Source organism: Canis lupus, assembly GCF_048164855.1.
Source record: "Canis lupus baileyi chromosome 16 unlocalized genomic scaffold, mCanLup2.hap1 SUPER_16_unloc_4, whole genome shotgun sequence".
Lineage (NCBI taxonomy): Eukaryota > Metazoa > Chordata > Mammalia > Carnivora > Canidae > Canis > Canis lupus.
Genome location: NW_027326431.1, coordinates 105,244 through 127,175, shown reverse-complemented (window position 1 = coordinate 127,175; position 21,932 = coordinate 105,244). Strand labels below are relative to the sequence as shown.

The 21,932-nt window shown below is 53.4% G+C and overlaps 1 protein-coding gene and 1 long non-coding RNA gene across 3 annotated transcripts in view; one reads left to right on the top strand and one right to left on the bottom strand.

Moving 5' to 3' along the window:
• LOC140629585 (uncharacterized) overlaps nt 1-21,932 on the bottom strand; it is a 60,824-nt gene that overhangs the window by 9,516 nt on the left and 29,376 nt on the right. The gene's annotated exons all lie outside the window — the stretch shown is intronic.
• LOC140629583 (uncharacterized) lies at nt 903-9,498 on the top strand. Of its 2 annotated transcripts, none has more exons than XR_012027430.1 (3): nt 903-2,029; nt 4,846-5,483; nt 6,759-9,498. It is a non-coding gene; the product is annotated as an uncharacterized lncRNA (long non-coding RNA). The 2 variants fall into 2 exon arrangements; XR_012027431.1 differs by having other exon boundaries at nt 910-2,029; nt 5,058-5,483.

Below are 21,932 nucleotides of genomic sequence, written 5' to 3'. Positions count from 1 at the left end.
TCATGTACGTTCCTCTTCTGTGTGCCCGGTGGTCTTGCTAACGTTCTTTCCGGGAAATGGAATGCTTTCATTTTATGTAGTGACCATCCTGGTGTGGGTCACGCTCAGCGCTTGGCTCAGTACAAGCACGTGTCTGATTCAGACCCAGAGTCCGGCTCCAGGGCTGGGGTTCAGAGTTGGCTCCATAAGCATCTCCGCAGAAAGGGATGGGCCCTGGGAAGATGGGGAGCCCGATGCGGGACTCGATCCCAGGACCCCAGGACCACGACTTGAGTCAAAGGAAGCCAGAAGGCTGGCTCTGGGGTGTAGACACAGAGGTCTTCCTGAGACGGATCCATCTCATGCCCAGCTCCCTCTGTGATCACCTTTCATCTTGCCTGAACTCACAGGCCCCCCTCTCACGCCCGGCACTCCACCAACTACCTTTGCCCACTTTCCCGATGTCATCTTGCTTCTAAGTAGCCCTTGCAGTCCATCTACCTAACCTGGGAGGTGTCCCCCACTCCTTGTCCCCCTCAACTCCATACCCACCTATAGAACACACCTGCACCCACAGAAAGGAAACACAGTACTGCGCTGCCCAGGGGTCCTGGATCTGAGATCCTGCAGAGCTCGCCTCACCTTTCCCTCCGCGGTCTCAACTCCCAGGCCGCTCCCTCACAAACCCAATAGCTTCCATTTATTTGATGTGTCTTCAGCTCAGAGCCACTGATCTGGAGCCTCTTCCCCCTCCCACCCCACCCCTGCCTCCCCACCCCCACCCCACAGCCCTCCCGCCCCAGCAAAGTGTCACGCACTCTCTTTGCCTGGCATTCTCCCAGACAGCTAGGGAAGCAGCGTCCCTCTTGGGTTCACCCCATCTCTGGTGTAACAACTCTCTTAGAGGTCGTGCGCGGCCTGGATCTCTCTGGCAGGGCCCATCTCCCTCCTGTCACCCCCCACGTGTTGTCCCTGCCCCTGTGGCTCACCTGTGTCATCCTCCCTTCTTGGAAGCCCGACCTGGTGCACACCAGCCACCCATCAGCTGGTGCTCCTGTCTGCTCTCACCTCCCGCATGCCATCCTCAGCTCGTCACCCACTGCACCTCCTGGTAACCGTGGCCATCATCCCCCTAACAGCACCCCACCCAGCACCCCTGTCCCGAGTGCTTCGTGATCATTACCCCATTAATCCTCATAAGTGTGTGTGCTAACTATAATCTGCCCATTGTACAAGTGAAGAGACAGAGACAGAGAAGCTAAATACCTTGCCTAAAGGTGCACAGCTAATGTCTAGATTGTACACTTGGAGAGAGTGTTTCGACTTCTCTGACTTACGTAATATTTCATTCATTCAATGGGCATTGACGTTTCTGAAGGAAGGGAAAAGACTCCAGATGCATGCAGGCTCTGCACTGTGCCACCCCGGACTATTATCCCGGCCTTGCTTCCATCTGGGGGATGCTGCTTCCACGTGGTGGCCCTCCTGGAGGGCCTGTCTCTGCTTGTAAACTGGGGACAATCTGACCTACCTCCCAGGGTCCTCTGGGTGCTCAGTGAGATAACGCTTCTGAGCCCAGGGCTCAGTACACCACAGGTGCTCAAACAATGCTCACTCTAATTACTACAGCTGCTCACAAAGGCCAGTCCCCAGCGCAGCCCCTCCAACAGCGCAGCCCCTCCAACCCTTCTGGTGGCCTCAGAAACCTACAGGTGGGGCAGTCCAGTTGGCTGAGTGGTTTAGCACCACCTTCGGCCCAGAGTCTGATCCTGAAGACCCGGGATTGAGTCCCACGTCGGGTTCCCTGCGTGGAGCCTGCTTCTCCCTCTGCCTGTGTCTCTGCCTCTCTCTCTCTCTCTCTCTCTCTCTCTCACACACACACACGAATGAATAAAAAAAAAAAAAAAGAAAGAAAGAAACCTACAGGTGTCATCCCTAGGAAGATGCATGGCAGAACGACCAGTCTGTGTTTGAGGCTCATACCCTGTTACCTTGGAGCATCAAAGGAGGAGTCATCCTTCAAGTCCATACAAGGAAAAGACACCCACAGGTAAACAGAGGCCCTGGGACCCCCCGCACCCTCTGCCAGCCCCTTCCCAGAGCTGCTGTTCCCCCCAGGCTTGGTCTCCTAAGGGGATTTGCGAGCCTCATTTACTGCATAAAATAGAAAGAGTAGCCCTCACGTTTTAGTCAAAGGCATTCATTTGGCTTTTATTTATAGTCTCGCACATGTTTGCACACAGATATGCCAGCCAGGAAGCATGGGCTCAGGTGTACACACACACACACCAGGAGCAGCAAGATTCGTGTGTAGATAGGCACCGTTAAAGATAAGTCCATTCATGGTTTCTGCAAAACAAGAAGCTATCAACCCGCGCACTTTCCATTCTAGAAACAACCTTAAAATAAATACCGAGTCAACTTCATCAACTCTCAGAGCCACCCACGGTAGTGGATGTGCACACACTCCAGCGTGCTTCCTCCTTTGCTCTTTTTTATTATTAAGATTTTATTTATTTATTCATGAGAGACACAGAGAGAGAGAGAGGCAGAGACTCGGGCAGAGGGAGACGCAGGCTCCCTGCGAGGATCCCGACGCGGGACTTGATCCCGGGACTCCGGGATCACACCCTGGGCCAAAGGCAGATGCTCAACCGCTGAGCCACCCAGGCATCTTTCGCTTTGCTCTTACTTAACCTGATAATTTGGAAAATGGAAGGACAGTGAAGAGAGTAACAGGTGGCCTCTGAAACATGCCCGAAGCTGCCCGACCCTGGCAGGACGAACCTCCCGCCCCTCGTCTCTTGTCCCTCTGCTATTTGGGAAATGCTGGGTCTGCACGGCCCACCGAGGGACCCAGTGAGACTCGGTGTTTAGATCATCTCACAGGGGGGCTGGGGGACAGAGAAAATATTCCCTAATATTTTTTTTTCTGCTGTGGACCAAGAGGCAGCAGAAGAGATACACCAAGCGGAGGGAGGACGCACATGAGGTTATTCTTTGTACTGGAAAACACGACTCCCCCATTGGCCCAAATCCTGATGCTTCAAAGTAATTCTCTGTCAATGCATTTGTTTCTTTCTTTCATTTTGATTATCTTGCAGGAGGTGGACTCCCTGGCCATCCTGTTCCTTGCATTTCCATCTCGCTCCTTTCAAGAGAAAAGGGAGGTCCTCTCCCTTCCACCCACGCAGGCACTTTATGAACAAACAGACAGACAGACAGACAAAGTCTCTTTGCTGGAGCTAATCTGGAGCCCCAAGATGTTAAGAACGAAGCCCGAAACAATGTTGCCGGTTGCGGCCCATAAGTCACCCAAACGGTGGGAAGATTTTTGTTGAGTGGCAGGAGTCAGCTGAAAGAAAAGGAGAATGTTCTCTGGCTACGAGGGTCCCTGCCTTTTAATTAATTAATTTAATAGAGAGGGGAGGTCAGGAAGGAAGCGCCCTTTGCAACTTCTCAGGCGGGGCTGGGGTTTGGGACAAGAGGGCACTGGAAACACACAATGGGTATACTGTGAAATGTGACATTTCACGGGGGAATAGGTTGCAGAATTCCCAGGAATTCTGAGAATCAATAAAGGTGACTTCCAAGAAATAGCCAAGGCTGCAAAGAAACAGCCAAGGCTGCAAAGAAATGTCCGGGCCAAGTCGCTAGACATCCTGAGACGATCCCTGCCTGTCCGTGTCTAAAAATCTCCCAGGAGGCTTTCGATGTTAAAATTTGAAAATCAAAAAAAAAAAAAAAATTGAAAATCATTTAAAGGAAGAGATGGTCTTCTGTACCTTGGCTGTGTGTCTCAATTTCAAGCTCCCGTCGGATCCACCCACTCTGGCCTGTCCCTCGACCTCAGCACCCCCCAGATAAAGCCCCCCCCCCACCGCCCTCCCAACCCTGAGATACGTAGGAACGCTTTCTGAGAGGTTATTAGCCTAACTCAGTGTGCGTGAGAGCACAGAAGGCGTGAGAAGCAATTTAAAAACACATTTCTTTCTTGCGTCCAAGCCCGCCGGTCATCCGTAATAATGCCACGTCTCCAAAACTCGGATCCCAGCCACACTTTATCACCATCGCTCTCGAAAGGGGACCTGTCACATCCGTCCAAAACAACACACTCCGTGAACATGTTCAAAATACATCCGAAGTGTCACGAAAACAGTACTGATGTCAGGTTCTCCTTTGACAACGGTCATCATAACATTTCTCGTGTTATCACAAAAAAGTACGTTAGGGGTCCAAAACGAAGGAAGAAAAACTCTGACGGGATGGCTCAGTGGCTGAGCGTCTGCCTTTGGCTCAGGTCATGATCCCAGGGTCCTGGGATCGAGTCCCGCGTTGGGTTCCCTTCGAGGAGCCTGCTTCTCCCTCTGCCTATGTCTCTGCCTCTCTCTGTGTGCCTCTCATGAATAAATAAATTAAAAATCTTCAAAAAAAAAAAAAAAACCTCAGACAAGTGGTGAAGAGGGAAGGGATGATGTTATTTTAATAGCAGAAAGATGGTAAAAGCAGACCTTTCTTTAGAGCATTACTTCCTAGGACTGTGCTCTGCACTTTACCTGCACTATTGCGTGTTCTCGTCCCCAAAGCTGAAGCTCGGGCGTTCCTATTATTCCACTCACTATCCCTTAACCTCTCTTCTAAGCCCCGGGGCCTCTGCACACGCTGTTCCCTCTGCCTGGAATGCCCTTCCCCTACTCAGTTCCTCCATCCAACACTCGTGGAACACTCTCGTCCTTTAGAGCCCATTGAACGAAACTCCCTGGCCGCGTCTTCCCGCTGACCGCGTCCCACATGGCCGGGCGGACCCCCAGGAGCCCCACACTTCCCTCCCCAGCCACTGACCACACACCACTTTCTGGCCCACAGGTCTGCCTACCGACTATCTGAGCCCTGCCCTGGAGGGCACGTATCTGCATGCATCTTTGTAGCCCGGGCACACAGCACCTGCCAGGCCGATAGTGCAGGCCCAACAAATATTTGTTGAATAAATTAACAAATGAATAAATTCCTCTCGTGGAGATCTGCGGATAAGAGGTTTTCTTTCTCAAACACAAAACAGGTATCCAAACTCATTCCAGGTGCGGATGTTTACAAGTGTCAGACCTGCACCCCCGCCCCGGGGCAGTCTGCGGGGTGGTGCTGGGCCACGAGTTGCTCAAGCAGAGGCTCCGCTGACAAGCTAGCTCGCCCCGCAAACAACTGCTCTGCCTTCCACTCGCGCTTACTTGCAGTCTGCAGAAGGTGACCTCTACTACGTGAAGGCTGAAGGAGCTCGGGGAGAGGCAGGCCGGGGTGCAGGCCCACGTGTATTCACCCGAGGCTTGAGTCCGAAGCCCAAGCAAGGTCATCTTGGCTTCTCCGTCCCTCGCTCCGAGGAGAAGAGAGGCTCCACAAGCAGGAGAACCCCGGGCAGGTGAAGTCAGCCCCCGGGACCCGAGGCAGCAGGCAGGAAGGAAGGCAGCGAACTCTTCCTGTTTGCGACATCCAGGGATGAATGGACTCAGGTATGTGCACATGGCTGTCACCACGAGGCAGGTCAGTGGGTTGTGTCTTAGACACCTTCCGGCTTGCAGATCCCATGGGGAAGCAGAAACCCCAGAGGGGTCTGACCACAGCACGTAGCTGTCCGGCTGGTTTCTGAACAACTGCCAGACAGCAAAGATCAGATCTCAGAAGACAACCACATGCTCCTCTGTCATCATTGCCCAGAGGGCTAGCTGACACTTCCCCCTACCTCAGCATCCCCGGGGAGCAGGGCAGTGGGCTGCGGTGTCAGTCCCACGGGGCATTTCTAGCTGCAGCAGGCTCTCAAGGGGGTCAAGTTGAGCATATGAGCCCTTCCGGTGGGGGGGGGGGGGTAGACCCCTGGCTCTGGCCCCCAGTGTCACCTGGCGCTGAGCAGGAAGGGCACTTTCTCTCTGGAGAGGCAGACAGATAGATGAGAATCAGGTTCTCAGTTCTGCCCGAAACAAGCTGTGTGACCTCAGGCCAGTTGCTTAACTTCTCTGAATATGCTTCTGCATTCCCACCATGTCAATGATACCTAGCCATCCGCCCGGAATTGTGAAAGGTCTCAGGAGAACCCATGCAAAACACCATCTGGGCACAGCACACGGGCAATAAACACAAGCTATTGCTTATGGGATTTACATGAGTGTTTGACTCTAAGCCCCAGGAGGGCAGCCTCTCACTGTTTCTATGAAGTACCGTTCTGGGCATCACACGCAGCATTACTGGAATACCCTGCATCACTGACACACACCTGCTGATGTGTGTGTCAGGGGTGCCCAGGGGTCTCCGGGAAAGGCCCGCGAGAGGCTCCTGCTGACACAACAGCAGCCTCAGCCTCACCACCCAAGAGCGATAGGAAATGCCAACATCCCCCCAGGACCACTTCCCTCATGCCTCCCCAAATTAGCACCGGTGGGGGGGTCATTTTTAGAGCTAAAAGAAAGGCCAGGAACTCCAACCTGGCGGTAAGTCCTCAGGCCAGCCACCAGCATCGTAAGGATGAAAGAGGTGATGGTCCCCACTGAGCAGAGTCACCTGTGGGAACATCAGGGGAATGTGGGGACCCCCTCCAACCCCGACGTGGGTTTTCAGGGTGGGACCTGGGGGTATGCAAGGGGCCATCTCCATCTGCCACCTGTGGCTCTCACAGGCTGTGGCCGCCTCCCATCTCAACTGGAGATGAATTGTGTTAACAACCCGTGTGGGTGTGTGTGTGCACACGTGCGTGTGCCCTAAAACTGAGCTCTCTCCCACGCTTTGTCACACAGGATGGAGAGACCCCTCAGACAGCAAGTCCTAGGGAGAAAAGCACAGTCCGGTGGCCAGCTCTAGAAAGGAAACAGCTCTCTCACCGGGTCTATCAGAAAGTCCCTCCCCAAAGACACCTGGCCCAGCAGAAAGTAAATAACGTCACCCTGGCCGAGTCGGGTCCCCACGTTTGCCATGTGCCTGCCTTCTCTCTTGCCTTCCAGCGGGCAGCAGCCCTTCATCGCCACCGTCATCCTTGCCACGGCTGGGCCTGAAGGCACGCATGCTCCCTCCACCAGAGACACTGCTTCAAGTGATACCCACTGGCACTCAGGTGTCACCGCAGGCACTGCCCTGGGGGGCCAGCCCCTGAGAGTCAAATGAAAGGACCTTTTCTTCTTTGAAGGGTCTGAAGGGTCGATGTTTCTGGACTTACTGGATAAGAAAACCACAGCAGCAAGGACGCAAGAGGCACGTAGGCAGGGGAGCCCCAGAAGGCACCCCAGGCCTTTCATCCTGCCCTGGAAGGCTTGCTCTGCCGCCCTGCTTCTCCCCACCTGCCCCCTGCGCTCCCCCACCCCACCCCTGCCTGCCTTCTGGAGTGATGCTCCGTCTCCCAGCATCGCCCCTACCTGATGCCTTGGGTCACACCATCTGGCTCCGGTGCTCTTTCCACCTGCAGGGCTGAGGATTCCCCACCTACTCAAGTGCATGTTCACACACACACACACACACACACACACGCATCCTCAAAGGTTTGCTCTTCCTTAGTGGAAACGAGATACGGCGGAGACGTTTTTCATGTCTTATGACCACAAACGTGCATATCCACTACCGAATACGCTGCTCCTTTCTTTATTCAAAGCTCCAGGGTGGTTTCTTGTGGAGTTTCAGAAACAGGAAGTGGATCCCATGACTTCTGGAGGAAGAAACCCGCAAAGCTCCAAACCCGAGGTCCTTGGCAAGGGGTGGGATGAGCCGCCATCTGACTGGCTGCCTGCCACGCCGGAGCACACGGGGAAGGGGCATTAGAGGAGAGTGGTGTTGGGGAGGCGGCAGGAGGGGGGGCACAGCCACCAGGCAAAAGGTGTCAGGGTCGAGCTCGGAGGCTCCAGGGCCTGGCATCTGGGGGACTGTGGGCACAGCGACAATGGCCTGTCTGGGTGTCAGGTCCCCACCACAGGGACCATGATAACATGTACGTTGTTGGGGTCTTGTGAGGATTAACATAGCATGTGGCTCATGGGAGGCATCTGGTAACTACCAGCTTTTTTTTTTTTTTTTTTTTTTAACTACCAGCTTTTAAGAAGGGATTCTCCAGGGGCGCCCAGGTGGCTCAGTGGTTGAGCGTCTGCCTTCAGCTCAGGATATGATCCCAGGGTCCTGGGATCGAGTCCTGCATCGGGCTCCCTGCATGGAGCCTGCATCTCCCTCTGCCTGTGTCTCTGCCTCTCTCTCTGGGTCTCTCATGCATAAATAAATAAAATCTTTGAAAAAAAAAAAAGAAAGCGCTCTCCATTACTTCAGCTGTCCTCACATCAAACCTATGGATTGGTCGATGTTTCTGGACTTTCTAGATAAGAAAACCAAAGCCAAGAGGGTTGTGGGATTTCTCCCTGCCCCCGGAACACAAAGCTAGAGATGGGCCAAGCTGGGGTGTGAGTTCTGGTCAGTGTGGCTACGGGATGCTGTGCCCCCACCACCCCCATCACCCTGTCCTGCTCCAGGGCCACTGCAGGCACAGAGGACCTCAGTGTCATCCGGGCTATCACAGCTCTGATGACCACAGTGCTCTGTTTCCTCTATCCCTGTCCCCTGCGGTTTCTTCCCTGCGTCCTGAGAAACCACAGGACCCATCGTGCCTCCAGGGGCAGCCAGGCAGGGTGGCATAGAGGAGTAGGAGCAGGGGGAAAACAAAAAGAAAGAAAGAAAAAGAAAAGAGAGAGAGAGAAGACAAAATGAAATTTCACTTCTCCTGGAGCTAAGTGCCCCGCTGCCCTCAAAGCAGGGAACCAAGGGGTGCCAGCTCCAGCCTTTTCCTGCCCCTGCGCTTTGCTGCTGCTCTAGGTGGGGCACACAGGCCGGTCAGCTCGGGCAGCCTTGCTGCTGCCCCCGCCTGGGAGAGGAAGCCCGACCTGGGACAAGCAGCCCGACACCCCCTGCGACACACACACACACACACACACACACGCACGCATGCATGCACAGGCACGCACACATGGGCCTCCTGCCTCTGCCCAGGATCTTCCAAAGGGACAAGGGCCTGAATCGGTGACCCCTGAGCCCCGCCCCTCGGTCCCCAGACCCGGGCAGCCTGGAGAAGCTGTGGCTACACACCAGACCCCGGAGGTTCTGCGAGGCAAGCTCAAAGCCCGGAGGCCTGGTCACCCCGCTCCGGGGGCTCTAAGAGCTGCTGAGTTAAGTGGGGGCAGCTCGCTTTGCAAGTCGAAACGGGGCAAGTCGGGCCTTCACCACGTGCCACATCTCCCCAGCTCTGCCCCCCGGAAGCCACACTTCCATCACCCTCTTCCAACCGTCTGAATCACGGCTTCAGGGAGATCTTCTCGCACAGACACCTAGCTGAGAGCCGTCTGCACAGAAAAGCTTCAAAAGTCGACCTGCTTGAGTTCAGCTTTCAAAAAAAGCCAGCTTGCCAAGGGGGGAAATAAAAAAAAATAATTAAAAAAAATTTAAAAATGTACTTGATGTATTACATTAAAAAGCAGACAACCAAACCCGGGAATCAATGGATCCAGTTTGGGGGATTAGGGAAGGCAGATCCGTGCGATTGACAATATAGCTGAGAATAAGATACTGAAATAGAAGTCCGTTCGGGGTGAAAAATCATGAAAGCTTTCTATTTCTTCCTCCGTGTTTTTCACGATTTTATAAAAGCGCCACTGCAGCATGTTTGGAGTCAGATAAAAAGTCCTCTTTTAAAAAGCTTCCTTTCTTCTTAATTTTTTCGCTTTGCATTCCACGCTAGACAGCTCGCTTGAACTTTATATTCAAACACCTTTCTCTCCCAAGCACCAGCCCTAAGAAGGACTTTTTTTTTTTTTTTCTCCTTCCTTGGAGCAAAATCAGAGCCACAGAAAAGCTTGAAAGGAGGAAATAGGCCAGCCCGGCCATTTCTTCCTTCCATTCCTCCACCCCAAATCAGAGCAGAGATTAAATGAAATTATAGTTCTTGAGCAGGCCCCGGGGCTTGGGGCAAGGGACCCGGTGAAGAGCTATTAGTGAGACCGCAGAAACGTGGTGCAAGGAGGCAGGTAAACAAAACAAGAAAAAAAAGAAACATGGTTTAAGGAGAATAAAAAGTCCGGGGTGAGCTGGGTCGTCTCTGCCAGGCCGGGGCCTGGGCCAGGGCACCGAGGCCGGGGCTTCTTGCCTCGCGGGGTGGGAGCGGGTGGTGCTGGGCCAGGCCCGGGTCCACGCCGGGAGCCCGCAGAGCCACCGGCCCCGCCGCCCGCCGCCCGGTGGAGCCACAGCTCCATCAAGCGGCCTCCCGGGGAATGGCCACACGGGGGCCCGGAAAGAGGTCCCCGACGGGCCCTGGGGGAGGGTCTGGAGCGCGGTGGCCTGGGCCTGCCAAGCTGTCACTCCAGGCCCCGCAGGCAGGAGCCCGCAGACGGACACCAGCTGTCGGGGTGCGCTCCACACCCGGGGCCGGCCAGGAACCGGCTGCCCTGAGGATGCTCGGGGGCTGCGTCTGCAATCGCAGACCTACCCTCTCCTCCAGAAACTGGCTCCAAGTGACAAAGGATTGTTTCCCCCAGAGCGGCGGGGCCAGAGGAAAGGGGGAGATCTGATGGGCAGCAGGGCTGCCGGTCACACCCCTGGGGGTGGCGCAGAGGCACACAACCGCAGTGAGGAGGGACGTGGCCTCGGGCCTGTGCGACGGGCCACTTGGTACATGTGATCCCAGAAGTGGGCTTGGGTGGTCGCCCACCACCCTGCAAGGGCCACATGTCTCCTGCGAAACAGTGTGTGCCTCCCAGGACAGGATCTGACGCTCCCAAACAAATCATGGGGGAACACAAGAGGCCCTCCATCCACGGACCACAGCAGGACCCCAACACAGGAAAATTACAAATCCTGAGAACACCAACCAGGGAAACACATTTTTTTTTTTAAAAAAAAGATTGATTGATTGATTGATGAGAGAGAGAGAGAGAGAGAAAGAGGCAGAGACACAGGCGGAGGGAGAAGTAAGCTGTATGCTGGGAGCCCGACTCAGGACTCGATCCCGGGACTCCAGGATCACACCCTGGGCCAAAGGCAGTCGCTAAACCGCTGAGCCACCCAGGGATCCCCCAGGAAATACATTTTAACAAGAATATTCTATAACAGGAAATCAGAGCAAAGGCACGGAGTGTTTGCTACGTGCGAATGATGGCGCTAATTCCGTTATACACATTATCTTATTAAACCTTGCAAACCGCCCGAGGGGATGAGCACGTTCGTGATTTTTGTTTTACAGAAAAGGAAGCACGCAGAGGTTCAATGACTTGCCCAAGGTCTGCGGCGGGTGAGTGGCAAAGCCTCGCTCGCCTGGATCTCAGAGGCCAGAGCCCCCCACTCCCTTGCTTATTGCCTCCTGAACCCCCTCTTTCCACCCAGCCCCCGTCTCCCAGGGGTGGATTCAGGTTTTGTGGGACCTGAAGCTTGTACCGTGTTCTGGAGGGCGGGGCAGTGCCTTTAAGAGAAATAATGAGGTTTAAAATACACATGAGACGAGAGACACATAGTTCGGTGCAGGGCGTAGAGGGCCCAAGCAGGTGAGGGGCTGCTGCTTCACCACCTCCAGGGTAGGTCCCCCTCTGCTCCCCCCACCTCCCCTGCAACTCTGCATCCCCGCCTCCCAGCCACTGCTCTGGCTTCTGCGATCCACCGCCACGCCCCACCTGTCCCTCAAAGCGCTTTGACTCGAGGTGGCCAATGACACCCCAACTGCCAAGTCGAGGAGTGCTCTGCCGCCCCTCCCCCTGGAAGAACTGTACCCCTGGCCTTTCCCCTCCTACACACCCCCTTCTCCTCCAGCATCCTGGACACTACATTCTGGTTTCCCTCTCAACGTCGCCCACTGTTTCTCTACGTTCCTCCCTGGTGGAGCTCCTGTCACCTGCTCCTTCCACACCAGGTGAGCCTGACAGAGGAAAGAGCACAAGCTCTGAGAGAGCCAGACCCAGGAGGCTTTGACCCCCTCGTCCCCACGTAGGAGCTGTGTGGCCATCAGCAAGTCGGTCACCCTCTCTGAGCCCATTTTCTGCTCTGTATAATTGGGATGAAACGCCGTAAGTTATTTAAAAGATCAGATGACATCATATATGCAGAGTGCTTAGTAGGATGGCCGGGCTCCATGGTCACTGAGAGCCAGTGTCACCCCGAGGGCCAGTCCCTCTCTCTGTCCAAGGAGCTAGATGACCAGTTCCAGGGCCTGCAGAGTCGCCTCATCCATGATCCCCCTGAGGACCTCGTCTTGCTGGGAGTGCTCGCGCCACCGCCCTCAAGCCTGTGGCCTCCTCCTACAGATTTTTGAATGGCACAGGTGTCACTGCGTGGAGACAAGAAGTCTAGGCTCCATCCTGGACCCACCTTCCACTGCACCCACAATGTCCCTGGCATTCATCAACCGTCCGAAGATGTCCCCCATCAGCCGCGCCCTCCTCTCTGGTGGGTGCCCAGGTCCTCCTGGTCTTGCCCAGACCTCTGCACAGCCTCCTACGTGATCCGCATTCCCACGGCCCCCGCTCTGCACCGCCCCCAACCCACCTGCCTCCCCAGGAGGGCGAGCTTCCTCAAACACATTTCAGATCATGCTGTTTCTCTACTTGAGTGAGATGCACTGTCTTCCCTCCTCCACCAGGGTAAGGGCCAACCCAGCCACAAAGCCCAGGATTATCGGACTCCTGTCGTCCCTGTGCCTGCCTCATTGCCCCCCAAGGTCCCCTGCACGGCGACGATTCCCTCAGACATCCCAAACTGTCTGCATTTCCCAAACATGGCACCATGTGCCTCTCCGCTCTGTGCCTGTGCACACTCGATTCCACCGCCTGGAAGGCTCACCCCTTTTCTCTGCCAACTACCGTCGGAGCCCGGTGCAAATGTCACTGCCTCCTGGAAGCCCTCCAGGATGCCTCCTCAAAAAACTAGACCAACTCCCTCTGTATCCTGCGCATGCCCCAATCACAGCACTATTCGAAACCTACAACATTAGTATTTATTTCCTGCTTCCCGGGCTACACGGTGAGCTTTCTGAGAGCAGTGAGATCTTGAAAGGCAAGAGAATGCAGTGGTCAGAAGGGTGAGTTCTGGAACCAGACACCCTGGGGACAAATTACAGCACCTCTCAGTGCCTCTGCTCTGTCATCTGTATCATGGGATAAGGGTGGGTCCCCCTCAGAGTAGGGGTGGGGGATAAACTGGCGTAGGAAGACCTCACATAGGCCAGCAGTGAACAGGAACAGCAGACCATGAGCCCCACACGTCATTTAAAATGTTCTAGCAGCCACTTTAAAGGGCTCAAAAGAGGGACGGCCTGGGTGGCTCAGTCAGTTGAGTGTCTGCCTTTGGCTCAGGTCATGACCATGTCCTGGGATGGACCTGGTGTAGGGCTCCCTGCTCGGCGGGGAGCCTGCTTCTCCATCTCTCTCTGCTCCTTTCCCCCCAATTCGTGCTCGCTCACTCTCTCTCGCCCACTCCCTCTCTCTCAAATAAATAAATAAAGCCTCAAAATAAAAAAGAAAAAGCTCAAAAGCAGCAGCCAAGGTTAATTTTAATAATGTTCATTTAACCCAGATATAATGGTATCTCACATCTTATCACCTCAATATGAAATCTATTTTAAAAAATATTCATGGGCTACGATGCTCTTTTTTTCATGTGACTCTGAAATCCAGCGTGCATTTTTGCACTGAGACCACCTCTCGATTTGCATGTGCAGCTCCTGCCTGCTGCCCTGGGCTGCGTGCTCCGGGTGGCTACCCTGGGAAAGGATGCTGGTAGCCTGTGCCTGGTCTCCCCCAGACTGCACACACACCCGTTTCCCTTGGCTGGTTTTGCTTTTTCTCCTTTCACTGAAATCATGCGTAGCTGTGAGTGCAGCTCTATGGTGAGTCCTGCGAGTTCCAGTGAACCACTGGGAAGGGGGTGAGGGGTGCCCGGGTGGCTCAGTCGGTTAAGCGGCTGCCTGCAGCTCAGGGCATGATCCCAGGGTCCTGGAATCGAGCCCTGCATTGGGCTTCCTGCTCAGTGGGGAGCCTGCTTCTCCCTCTCCCTCAACTCATGTTCCTGCTTGCTCTGTCTCTGTCTCTCAAATAAAATCTTAAAAAAAAAAAGAAGGAAGGAAGGAAGGAAGGAAGGAAGGAAGGAAGGAAGGAAGGAAGAAAGAAAGAAAGAAAGAAAGAAAGAAAGAAAGAAAGAAAGAAAGAAAGAAAGAAAGAAAGACAAGGGAAAGGGAAGGGAAAGGGAAAGGGAGAGGGAGAGGGAGAGGGAGAGGGAGAGGGAGAGGGAGAGGGAAGGGAAGGGAGAAGGGAAGGGAGAAGGGAAGGGAAGGGGGAAAGGAAGGGAAGGGGGAAGGGAAGAGGGAAGGGAAGGGAGAAGGGAAGGGAAGGGAGAAGGGAAGGGAGAAGGGAAGGGAGAAGGGAAGGGGAAGGGAAGGGAGAAAGGAAGGGAAGGGAAGGGAGAAGGGAAGGGAGAAGGGAAGGGGAAGGGAAGGGGGAAGGGAAGGGGGAAGGGAAGGGAAGGGGGAAGGGAAGGGGGAAGGGAAGGGGAAACCAGAGGTGGTCTAGGGGTCCTGGACTCAGCTCCCCTGCCAATGTCCGGGTACCATGTTCACCAGGCAACCATCCAACCCCCAGTGCAGCGTCCCAGGGACCCTGACTTTGGGGGAGAATCTGTACAAGGGAGTCTCCCCCTTTTAAGTGAATAGGCAAGAATCCTTCTCTCTTCCTTGGTCACTGCAGATTTAGATAGTTTTCCTTGCGTGTCCAGAGTCCAAGCAGCCTACAAGTGTGTGCAACGTGAAACACAGAGCATAATTCAACGGTCGTGGCAAAGTCACTTGCAACACTCACTCACTCAGTACCTCCTAAACGCCAAGCACACGAGTCCCTTCCTTCATCAAAAAACAGACAACTGGCTGATACGGTGTTCAGCTCTTAAAATTGCCTTATCTTCTACGATGTAGTAATAGAGTTGCTGCGTCATAGGGACCTTCCACGAGTTCCTCCGCGAGGACCAACCCTAAGGCCATGTGTACCTTCTCTGGGTATTCTCGAATTTGACAGTTCTAGACTTTCAGGGCCGGGGCCACCTCAAAGGCTAGCATGCACTTACGGGGCTGCATTCTGACGCTGGTACACACACTTCTGGCTCTCAGGGCCATCTCTGTCATTTAAAAAAATTATTTTAAAAAAACATTTTAATTGTATCTTATCACTGTGTTGGTTACATAAAGGTAATCCAGGTTGGCTGCATTACTACATATAATGTGCTATATTCACTTTTCCTCTGATTTTGAAAGAAACTGAAATATTTTTGTGGCCCTTGTAAAGTATCATGAGCCCTGAGCACCAGGCCTCCTGCACCTACGGGATGCACTGGCCTGCCCAGGTAAGGCCCTTCCCGGGTGGGGGACCCTCAGGTTGTCATCTGTGAGTCAGGTTTTTACAGATGGAAAAATGTACGTATTTCAACCTGCGTCCTCTTGCTTTCCCACCACACGGGAAGCCACAATCCTACCGACGTCCTGTGAGTCATACAGGAGCCCCGTGAGGCCACGACCCAGTCCTTCATGCCAATACACTCAGGTGAGGCAGCGGGGGGTCACATCCCCCCATCCCTGAAGCCTGCAGGTGGACTCCTCACATTTGGGTTTTTCACGAGGATGGCATTTCCGTGCCGGTCTGCAAAACCAGTCGGTCCCTCCTGCCTCTGTGCGCTCCCCAGGGCTGATGCAGAGCGGAACCGCAACGCACACCATCGGGTGCAATAATCCAATTAAATATCTGCCTCCCCCACCAGCACGAGCTGAGCATGAGACACGATTTCACTTTTATTCATCTCTGCTTCCCAAGGCCCAGCCCACCATTCAGGAAGGAAATGAAATATTTACTACGTATTGATTATAAATGCTCTCTAATTACCTTTCTATGTGAAGATGTGATAAGTGAACAGAAAAGTTTTTAGCATTACGGTGCCATCAGCCAAAATGCCTATCATTTCTCTCCAAGACACACACGGCAGTCTATTTTACACCCGAGGTCTCTCAGTACATCCTGTCCAAAATACGTTTATTACGTGGCAAACGCTAATTACTCTTATTTTAAAGCATGCAAAAGGAGAGCATTTACTGTCTACTAGCTGTGCGGGATTCCGTGAACGCAGGTGCCAAGAACGCAGCCCCGAGGCTGTGGCTTCCATGGTGCTGCTCCTTCTCTCACGCTCTCTCCTGCTCCCTTAGCCAGCTGCCACAGTGTGACCAGACCTATTCAGAGGCCCGTGTGACAAGGACCCAAGGCCCTCCCTCTAACAGCTCATAACGAACCAAATCTGGCCAACAACCTTCGAGTGAGCTGGGGAGTAGATCCCTCCCCACTTGAGCCTTCGGATGGCTGCAGCCCCGGTCACTACCCTGACTGCAACCTCCGGAGTCACCCTGGGTCAGAGGACACAGCTGCACCACACCCAGATTCCTGCCCCATAGACACCTGAGAGGACACATGTTGTTTCGAGCTGCAAAGTCTGGGGTGACTTGTTACTCAGCCGTGAGGTTACGAATATAAGTAAGTACTGCGAACAGTGCCTGGCACATATGAGCCACTTGGATATTTGCTGAGTGAGTAAAGAGAAAGAAAATTAGATGCGAAGGTGATGACTTATGACCTCGACTCTCTTTTAGAGGAAGGTGGTTAACAATTGTAGAAATACGGAACTCTGCACCAGATCTGGACAACCCCCAACATGACGGCCAGCCTGCCCGGTTGCTACTGTCCTGGTTACGGTTTCACACTGCTGCGTGGCGACAGCAGCATCTGCCCAATTCCCTCACCTCTCCTCATCCCCAACCCACCCTCACAGACCGGGTGCTGGTTTATCTTCCCCAAAACCCCTTGTCCAAAGCCTTCCCGGTGCCTCCCAATACCAGCATCATCAAGGCAAAACTGTCACTCAGCAAGGAAGCCCCTCCCAATGCTGCCCTCACCGCCCTCCTCCCCGCACTGCCCAGCAGTGTCTAAAGCGTAAAATTCTACATTGTGCACCAATTCTTCTGCCACAACCTACTGTATACAATTGAATAAGTTATAAGTCTACTATATACTCACGGAGCCCACTTAACCATGGAAATCTGACTCTTTTCCTTGGGCTGGCAAGCTCACTCCCACTCCCACTCCCACACTGACCCTCACCCTTCGGTCCATAAAGTTAAGCAGGGCAGCTGCGCCTGACACTCCTCCCAGCTAGTGATCGTCCCTCTGCTCTTTGCAATCTGGCTCCCTTGCTCAGAATGGCCTAAATGAACATATTTTTATGGGCCCCTAGCCCAGGACACCCTCTAAACTGCTCTCCACCTCCTCATTTAAGTCTTTCCTGCTGGAAGAACAAATTCCTTGGTGAGGCCTGAGAGGCGACACCACATCACCTTGGTCAGTACTGGCCCTTCCACTGTTAGCCAAACCCTAGCAGGACCTTCCCTTACACTGCTTGCCCTAAACACCTTCCCGATCACCTCAACCCTAGGCCTCCAGTGTCGCCCCTAGATAAGTAGTCTTGGGGGATGCCTAGAGGACCATCCCTAACATCCATGTCCCTAACCCCACTGCACACGCAAAGGTCCCCGTTGAAATACACCAGCAGGCTGTGACTTGATTTCCCCTCCCATCAACCCCATAGAAGCTCCATACCTATTGGCTCCTCCTTCATCTCCCCACTGAGAGAGGTCAGCCCCTTCTCTCCAGCAAATTCCTAGTGCGTTTTACATGACATGTCTGTGACTATGTCGGCTTTAGACCAACCATCCCATAAGCTCCTGGGGAGCTTGGAATCCCTTTCCAACTCCTAAAGCCCCTGCCTCATCCAGTTCTTCCCTCACCCCCTCAGATCCACCTAACAGCATTTCCTCCTTTCACACTCACCTGCACGTGTGGGGGTGCACACGCACACACATGCACACCTATGCACACAGGCCCCACGCTGTCTCTTTCCCACAACTTATGAGCCAATCAAGAAGGACATTAGCATATGCCCATGTGTGTTTAGTAGAAGGGAGATTTTAGCTACAGGAAAATAACAGGGCTCGGGGTGGGGGGAAACACCTCTGTGTAAGTGACCCAAGAGATGGTCACAGGAGGTACCTCCCAAGAACCTTGAAAACAATCAAGAAGAAATGTTTCTGGTGAAGTCAAACTCATTAAATCAGCAGATGAAGAGAAAAGACAGTCCTCTCGATGAGTGGGATTACGACACCTGGGGGGTCACACGGATGCATCTAAAGAAGGCACCACGTGGAAGCGGTGGCCTTCAGACCACAAATCAGACACACGCAATCACACATATATGCACACAGCCCACACATGCACACGTCTACACAGCCGCAAGTATGCACACACATATACCTGCACCCATACAAACTCACACATGCATGCACCCGTCCCCATACTTGTGAACACGCCCCACATGCATGCAGGCTGGCGCACGTGTGCACACCTGCATGCTCAAGCACTCATACTCAAAGCACATGCCTACACATTCGCACATGTGCACGCACACACTCATATACCTGCACTCATGCACATATACTCATGCCACATATACAGGGACACACCCATGTACACACTTCAATGCGTATGCCTGTACATCCCCTGCACACATGCAATCACAAAAACACACCTGTGCACACGTGTACTCGTGCTCTACATACACACACACACACACACACACACAGCTGCTCTCTGCACACATCCCCACCCTTACACACACTCACCCCTGGTTCAAAGAGTTGACTGAGGCAGTGCCTGGCCAGCTCCACCCAATAACAATGAGGCGGACTCCTGGACAGAGGGTCAGGGAGAAGGACAAGGGGAAGGGGGAGAGGTGGCCCACACTTATCCGAGGTCAGCAGCCCCCGCAAGTTGCCACTGTGGGTACCATGGAAACTGTTCAGGCTGAAATGTGATAAATGAGTGACGGTCCAGATCCAGTCCTACCGCGGTTCGACTGTGACGGTGCAGGGGCCCCCGAGCAGTCTGACCTATTGGCCCTCTGCCTTTGCGGGTGACAGAGCTGCAGCAGGGCGGTCACCCACCTAGAGGTACACTCGGTCGGAGCAGCACCAGGATTTCTGTGCAGGAGCAGGGCCCATGCCCTGCAGCCTCCCCCAAATGACATGGCCAAAGCCCTCAACCACTGCAGGGGCCCCGCGTCGCCTGCCACCAACAGACCCCCATACAAAACCTATTTCTCATTTTACCAAACAACCCCACAAGTCCAAATCCAGGTGGTAATTATCCATATACATTATCGTGAGTTTTTTAAAAATACGGCACTAAAAGAAATGCTAAAGCGTATTCACCCAAAATCCTAAAACCAGAGCTGGGGTTACTCTCTAAGCTTGGAAAGAGTTAATCCATGATCAAGACAAGGAAAAATGCGTTTCAAGAGGCATTCATGAGCCCATACTGGTCTAAAAATAAACAACCCAACAGATATAATAATGGGAGGGGGAGGACAAAATTCTCTTAGAGAAGATTTCCAAACAATATATGCAGGTACTTCCCCCTCCAGGAAACGAGCTGGCTTCCCCTCCTGCGGAGCGTGGGCTGAACGTGGGGACTCTCCTCTCATGGACAGAGTGTGGGAGGGAAAAAGAGCAAAAGTGCAGTGGAGGCACCTGGCCGAGCCGCCTTATCGAGTGATGAACGTCAGTGTCTCCAGGGAGAAATCACACTGATATCACGTACCCCTGATGGGAGGCAAGGAGAACACTGCACCTCTGTGCTACTCTGCCCCAGACCAGTCTATTGTTAAAAAAAAAAAAAAAAAAAAAGAAAAAAAAAACGGTTGAGCCAAAATTGAAGGACATTCTTCAAAACGCATGACCGGCACTGTCCAGAATCGTCAAGGTCATTCGAAACTGCCCAGACCGGAGAAGGCTAAATGCAGTGTGGGATTCCAGACTGGATCCTCCCCCAGAAAAGGGTTATTGGGGCAGCCTGGGTGGCTCAGCGGTTTGGTGTTGCCTGTAGCCCAGGGCCTGATCCTGGAGACCCGGGATCGAGTCCCACGTCGGGCTCCCTGCATGGAGCCTGCTTCTCCCTCTGTCTGTGTCTCTCATGAATAAATAAATAAAATCTTTAAAAAAAAAAAAAAGAAAGAAAGAAAAGAAAAGGATTATCGGTGAAGAAACGAAGGAAATGCAGATCAAGTCTGTAGTTCAGGTGCTGGCACTGCACGGATGTTAGTCTCTTAGTTTGAGGACTACCCCAGGGTTACGGAAGATGTTACGAGAACTCTCTGTACTAACTTTTCAAATTCCCCGGGAAACCCAGAATCATTACAGGACGATTAAAAAGTTTATTTTAAACACTCTACTTGATCCGACAGGTGGATAACTGGCCCAAACCATTATCCACCCTACTCCCCACCCCAGGAATGATACAGTAGGATGGGGTCAGCAAGCTGTATACGCACAGCTTCACTGGCCCCAGGTCCACGGGCCATCACGAAAGGCAGTTGAACAGCTACTGTGTGCCAGGCAGTTTATTTCCTCTAATTCCCAAACCACGTCGAGCACCAGTTTGCCTATAAATGGGAACCGGGCGGTGGGGGAAAGTTAAGGAACCTGACCTCCAGGTCACAGGGCGCTCAGGGGTGCCTCGGATCCAGGGCTGGCCCTGAAGCACCGGCTGTCTTCCGTGAGCCTCCTGGCCCCTTTCAAGACCGGAACCATAGAAGACCGCCCCCTCGCCCTATCAGAGCCCTTGGGGTCCTCTTGTAAGAGATGAGCCCCCCCCTGGAAGGGGTCCCAGTCAGACAAGTTCCTCCCTGTCCCAAACATCCCGGTTATTTCAAGAGCCGATACAGCACAGGACCACTAGGTGGCGACAGACCCCACCCATGTCAAGGAGAGGTGCACAGGTGAGGACAGAGGCCACCCCTAGCTCGGACTCTCTTCTTTGCCTGAGACTTCCCAAGAGCCAAGCTTCTTATAGGCCACTCAGTGCACCCCCCTCACCCCTGAGATGACCTGTAGGCTCACCCTTCAGAGCCAGGGCTAGCAGAGCTCATCTCGACAAGCGTGCTAACCATCCCCACTGTGGGGAGCAGAGCTCCTGGCCCCCATCTTTTAAACCTCAGAGCTCCAAAAGCAAACAAACAAACAAACAAAAAACAAAAAACAACCAAACAAAAAAACCTCAGAGCTCCAGACAGACAACCCGACAGCCTGGGCTTGAACCTCAGCTCGGCCACTCCCTATATGCATGACCCCGGGGTCCCTGGCTTAGCAGAGGGCCTGGCCTTCCTCATCCAGCTCCTGGATCTAGTGATGCACAGCAACTATTAAGTAAGTTAACAGGTGTGGGGAGCCTGGGTGGTGCAGTCGGGGAAGCATCTGACTCTTGGCTTCGGCTCAGGTCATGACCTCAGGGTCGTGAGATCGAGCCCCATGTTGGGTTCTGTGCTCAGTGGAGAGTCTGTTTGGAATTTCTCTCCCTCTCACTCTGCCCCTCCTGCTTGTGTGCTGTCTCTCTCTCCCAGATAAATAAATCTTTAAAAAAAAATAAGTTAACAGGTGAAAGTCATTTAAACCAGTGCTTCAGAAATGGTCTGCCAATTTTTGGTGGTGGTTTCTCCCTCTCGACGGGGTATGCCTACCCACCCCCCTGAACCCCCAACCCCTATTCCGTTATATGGAGAGGATATGATCTTACTGTGGTAACCATGGAAGGAGCCCTAATGGACACCTGCCCTGGTGTGTATCCAGTTCCAAGAACTGAGGACTCTGTTTGTGGGAGATTATCTTGACCTCTAACCAGTTTCAAAGAACCCACATGGCGGACCATCCCCTTATGCAGGGAGGTCATTGGGCAGCCTGCATCGTGAGGAAGACACCAGGAGTCTGCATGGCAAACTTGCTTTACTGAGATGTGGGGTTTCATTTCCGTTTCTGAAAAGGTCAAGGTGAATGTTTA